This window comes from Tenrec ecaudatus, chromosome X (genome assembly GCF_050624435.1).
Source record: "Tenrec ecaudatus isolate mTenEca1 chromosome X, mTenEca1.hap1, whole genome shotgun sequence".
Lineage (NCBI taxonomy): Eukaryota > Metazoa > Chordata > Mammalia > Afrosoricida > Tenrecidae > Tenrec > Tenrec ecaudatus.
In genome coordinates, this window is record NC_134548.1 from 112,053,447 (window position 1) to 112,059,854 (window position 6,408).

A 6,408-nucleotide genomic window follows, 5' to 3' on the forward strand; every position below is an offset into this window, starting at 1 on the left:
TCCATGGAGTGGCTCACCCAGGGTTGTGTAGAAATATTTGAAGTGTTTATCCAGGGTATATTCTCCCCTTAGGTTCCCTACAACTATTGTTTAACCTCCCTTCCCGATGTGAGGTTGCTCTTCCCCATTTACCCACCATACCCACCAACAGAAATATCAGTACCTCCTCTTAAATGTAGATGCTCCCATACCCTGGTGTGTTAGTCCGGGTTGCCTAGAGAAACAAATTCATAAACACTCATTTAAGAAAGAGCTTTATATACAAGAGCAATTGTATATTGAGAAAACATCCCAGCCCAGTCCAGATCAAGTCCGTACGTCTGATATTAGCCCATATATCTGATACTAGTCTATAAACTCCTCTTCAGACTCATGCAACATATGCAATGACACTGAATGCAGGAAGATCACAGGCCAGTGGGTGAAAAGTCTTGTGGATCCAGTGGTGGTGAAAGCATCTCAGCACTGGTATGGGTCTCCACGTGGCTCCTCCAACTCCAGAGTTCTGGTTCCATCAGCTTAGTTCCATGTGTCTTGGCAGCAGGAAGGCAAAGCAGAGAGAGTGTGTGCCACCTCCAGGGGGAAAGACAGGAATTCCCAGAATCTTCAGGAGAAGGCACATATAGAGACCTCACTGGCTATGACCTGATTGACAGGCTACCCTCCACCCATTCACAAGTTGACAGGAGATTATGTAACTGCCACATCAGGTCTTAACTTGATTTTCCAGAAAGGTTCTCCTCTCATTCCCATGGACAGCCTGTTGATTTGTCATAGCCTTGTCTCGTTATTATATAGAATCAAGTGGATGGCCTTCTCCTTTTCTTCCTTTTTAAACAAGTGACCCCAGTCATTGCCTGGTCTCTTTGCAGTGGCGAAGATTTTGCATTTTCTTTACATTAAGTTGTAATACATACTGAAGGCTGCAGTCATTGATCTTCATCAGCAAGTACTTCAGTTTCTCCTCACTTTCAGCAAGTAAAATTGTGTCACTTCATATCAAAAGTTGTTAATAAGCCTTCCTCCAATGCTCATGCCACATTCTTCTTCATATAATCCAGCTTCTCTGATGATTTGCTCACCATACAGATTGAATAAGTATGGTGACATATGCAACACCGATGCCCACCTTTCCTGGTTTGAAATCATGCTCTAGGCCCATGTACTGTTTGTGGAACTGCTTCTTGATGAATATACAGCTTTCCCATAAGCACAATGTAGTGTTCTGGGATTACCATTTTTCTCAAGATTATCCATAGTTTATTATGATCCACACAGCCAGATTCCTTAGAATACTCAATAAAACACAAGTAAATGCCTTTCTAGTATTCTAGTAGCTTTCAGACAAGATCCATGTGTGTCAGCAATGACATCCCTTGTTCCATGTCCTCTTCTGAATTGACACTGAATTCCTAAAAGTTCCCTGTCAATAAACCACACTGTTGAATGATCTTCAGCAAACTTTTAACTTGACTGTGATATTAATGATAATGTTCTATAACTTGAGTATTCTGTTGGGTCATCTTTCTTTGGAATATGTACATATTTGGATCCCTTCAAGTCAGTTAGTCTAGCAGCTGTCTTCCAAATTTCTTAGCATGTAAGAGCGAGTGCTACCAGTGCTTTATCAGCTTGTTTAAACATTTCAATTGATATCCCATTAATTATTGGAGGTTAGATTTGGGTAGATGATGTATTTCTAAGTATTTCTCCATTTATTCTTAGTTATCACACTTGTTGAAGTACAGTCCAGTTATTCATGGTAGTATGTTATTATTCTTGTTATATAATTTGTATCTCTTGTGATGTCACCCTTTTATCGCTATTTCTAGATATTTTCATTTACTCTTTCATTTCTTTTTAAAGTTTGACAGAAGTTTGTAAAGTTTGTTAATCCTTTCAAAGAGCTAAGTTCTTCACTTGTTGACTTTTCATTGTTCTTCTATTTTCCAGTTCATTTCTTTCTGCTCTAATATATTTGATTTCTCCTGTAATTGCTCATTAGTTGTTGGAAGTGTTGTGGTAAGGAGATGATCTGGGATTGCTCCTCTTTTATTTTCATGCTATAAGCTGACCTCTGATAACTCCTTTTTTTTGGATAACTACTTTATCTGTGTTCCAAAACTTTAATATGTTGTGTAATGGTTGTCATCTGTTAGAAGGAATTTCTTAATATCAACTCCTATTTGATCTGTGACCCAGTCATTTTTAAGTAGTATATTGTACAATCTCCATGTGTTTGGCTTTATGTTCTTGTTCTTCTATGGTTGATTTCCGATTTTTGTCAGTAACAATGGATTGTTGGATTGAAATTATAAAAACTTTATTAAGGCTTGCTTTGTGAACTAACATGTGGTCTATTCTAAAATATATAATATGTACACTGCAGAAGAATGTATACTGTGCTTTTATTTGGGTGGAGTGCTCTGAATATTCTAGGAGGTTGAAGTGGTTGATTGTATTGTTTACCTATTTTATTTCTTTATTGAGTTTCTTTCCTGATAATCTGTCTTTCCTTGAGTGTGGTATATTGATGTATCCTACAATTGTTGCTGAGTTATCTGTTTCTTTTTTCAACTCTTTCAGAAGTTGATGTATTTCAAGGGCCTTTCACTGCGGGCATATAAATTTATTATGGTTATGTCTTCCTGTTATAGTGTTCCTTTAATCATTATGCAGTGTCCGCTCGTTTCTCTTATTGTTTATTTGCCTGGAAGTTGATTTCATCAGAGGTTAATATTGCCACACTTACTTTTATGCTTATCATTGCCTTGAAAAAGAATTTTATATCCTTTCATTTTTGTATATTTTTGGTTTTGAGTTTAAGGTGTTTCTTGTAAGCAGCATGAAAGTATGCTACACCCTGTCTCTTGATTGATGCATTTAATCTATTGACATTTAGTGTTGTTATTGGTATATATGAGTTTGTTGCTGTCATTTTATTGTGTGTGCATTTGTGTTATTGTCTTCTTCTGTGGGTATATAGGTCTCTTTGTTCCTCTTCTAAATCTGTGTGTTTTGGGGGTGCTATTTTCATTGTGATTAATTTCTGGGTGGTATTATCTTGTATGTTGGTCCCAGGTTTGTCTGCTGCTGAAATTCCGAGTTCATTGTGATCCCATGTTTTTGGTGATGCTAGCGTTGTTTTTACAGATTCCTTTAATTTTTCCTTGTCTGACAATAGCTTTATTTCTCCTTCAATTTGAGGGATAGTTTTGCTGGATGTAGTGTTCTTGGATGGCAGGGTTATTTTTCTCGTTTGCTTAGAGTTTGGGTTTTTTGTGGCACTCCATTGTCTTCTCATCTACATGGTTTCTGCTGAGAAGACTAAGCTTACCCTTATCGACTTTCCTTTGTAGGTGACTGTTGTTTTTTTTTCCTAGCTGCATTCAGGATTGCCTCCTTTTCTTTGAAATTTGAAAGTTGGACTATGATATGTCATGATATTTTTCTTTGGAATCTTTCCCATGTGGAGTTCTGTAAGCTGCTTCTTCTTCTTTTCCACTCTCAGATGTTTAATCTTTATTGTATGTGTTCATTAGGAAGCATACAACAGGTTCAAGAGTAAAATGTTGCTACTTTGTTCATAAGGAGAAACACTGGTCTTGAGTTCTTGTTATGTTTGGCTAGGCCACCACAGCCTGGCACTTACTTCTTAGCAGTAAAAGTGACAGCAACAAGATACAATAAAGATCTTATCAAACTTGATAAAAACTTAAGATAAAAAATTATTGCTGAAAACTTCAAGTCATAAAACACCATGACCAAGGTTTCCATCCATCTCTTCTCTATATAAATTTTATGAGCAGGCCAACACTTTAGGACAGAAGCCTAAAGTTATTTCATGAGAAATTACAGTGGCTATATGGTACTTCAAATATTAATAAGAAAGTGATTAATCCATTTACAAACATGTAAAGCAATGATGACACTAAGAATATGGGGAAAAAAGGAGAAACATTTGGTAAGCCTGGCTGTGAACCAGTGATACTGTCCCAGGACTTAGGATGTTCTTTATCTCCTAAATATGTTGAGCAACCAACAGGAAAAAAAAGGTCACCTCATAGAGCATGCTGATATTTTACGTTGCTAGACTCCTTTACATCTTCTCCTCTTCCGTAGCTCGGTACTGCTGTCAAACTCTACACGCTATTACCATATCATTGAATTTGGACCACACGTTTTTCAGAACTATCTGCTACCCAGGCTAGCTTGGGGAAAATCTACAAAGCATCTTCAGATGTCAAATTGTGAAAAGAGGGAGGAATGAGGTCCATGCGGAGATCTTGTTTTTGTGCACTTATCTGAAGTGCTATTTCCAGAAGACTCCTTTTAGAGTGTGCCCAAGGTAGATTGTGCTAGGTTGTACTCAGAGTTGTCTGGCTGCCCCCACCAATAAGTCACAGTCTTTGGAGGCTGATAGAAACCATCAGTCAGGGAAGATGCATATGGATTGGAGGACAGCCTTCTTTAGTGTATAACATTGGTGTAGTGCTGGGTTTCATGTGTGGTGCCTTCAGATCCGGAGCAGTAGCAGCTGGGGGCAATGAGGAAGCTATGAAGCCACTGGGCCTGTGGCACTTGACATGGTCCTCTCAGCTTCTTGAATAATTATTTTCTCCTCATTTATAATGTTAGGGAAATTTTCGTATATGATTTTTCATAGTATTCTGTCTGTAAACTATTCGTGTCTCTTGACTCCAGGACCTCAACGATACATAGGGTGTTTCTTTTGATAGTGTCCCACATCCTTCTCAGGGGTTCTTCAGATTCTTTTGCTTCTTTTGTTGTTTCTTTCATTCTTTTGTTGTGGGCAGAGTGATTTGCTTTAAGCTCTCTGATTAGGTTTTTCATTTCTTCCATTGGGTCTTTTATCATGTTATCTAATTCTGTTATCTACTTGTTTATCTTCTGGTGTTCCTTTTTGTATAAGATTTCCAGGGTTTCCAATTCCTTCCATTGTTCTTATGAGCATTCTCCACATCTCTTGCAGGGACATAAACACCATTCTTCTGAATTCTATTTCTGGTAATTCTGGAGCCTCCTTAGTTCAAAGCTCTCCATTTGGGTTGGGTCATTTTCATGGCATCCTCGTCCGTCTGTCAACGGTATGGGGTTGTGTAAGGTTGGTCGGCTCTCTTGAGTGGAGAGGGAGAGGACTAATAGGAGCTGTAAAACAGACGAAGGGGAAATTGACAAAGGAGAGGAGGGAGGTACATGGGGAAGGAGATGGCAAGGAGAGCATGAGTATAGGAAATTTTATCATAATGAAAACAGGCTGTCTGAATGGATGAAGAAGTTTATGAACCTAATGGGGAAAATGTATTTTCAGAACAATTGTAAGAATTAATAGGTATCACAGAAATATATTTCATGAAATCAAGGAGAGAGAACAGAGAAAGAGTGGGTGGAAGAGGACAAAAATATAAGCAAATAAACATACCAGAAGATTCATCTATAAATATTTAAAAGAAGTAGAATTGAAGATGAAAAGAGAGGACACAAAAAAAAGAATAAAGAAATACAAGAAGAAAAAGTATAAAGAGGCAGAGAAGAAAAAGAACCCTGATGAATACCTTTTCTGATTTTAAAACAATAGTATCCTTTAGTTCTCTATGAATAGCTGATAACTTCTTGAGCAATACACACACACACACACCTTATGGGGGAAAGAATAAAGGAAAGGGGGGGACATGGCTGGGATGCAGATGTGGATTTCTATTGCTATGGCAATGTGTACTTGGGTGTGAGTGTTCACAGGGGCATGCAAGCAGAAGAAGATGAAAAGGAAACAAAACCATTTGGCATGGGTTTGCCTAGATCGATGGTGATGTTGATGGGTATGTCTGTGTCCACTTGGGAGGTGTGTGTATGTGCAGGGTGCAGAGCTACACAGGAGAGGAAATAAAATGGGAAAATGCAAAAAAGAAAATGCAGTAAATTAATGCATAGAAAAACAAACAAAAAGCTCCTGCAAATTTGGGTGGGGATTTCCCATCCTGTGTCTGTGTTCATTTGGGCATGTGTTCACTGAACAGGTTAGGATGAGCATGTGTTTGGGGTGGGGCACAAGAAGAGAAAGAAAGAAAGAATATTTTTTAAAGGAAAATGTTTCTTAGAAGGGTCCCCCACACGGAGGATTGAAGATGTTTGCATCAAGCTGCCCACATTGTCTGCTATCCACCCAGGGGCCTTGAGGCTAGAGACATAAGAAGTTGGACTGAATGTGTTGGGGGAAAGGCAGGGAAGGATCCATTTGTGCAGGGAATAGGGAGTGCACAGAAACAGCTCAGGCCACTGGACAATGGTGAAAGGGAGTCAATAGTAGACAAAAGGTTTTGCAGATCTTGAATTTTAAGAAATTTTGGTGTACTTAGCTTTTACATTATTTTTCTTTCTTCCAGGGAG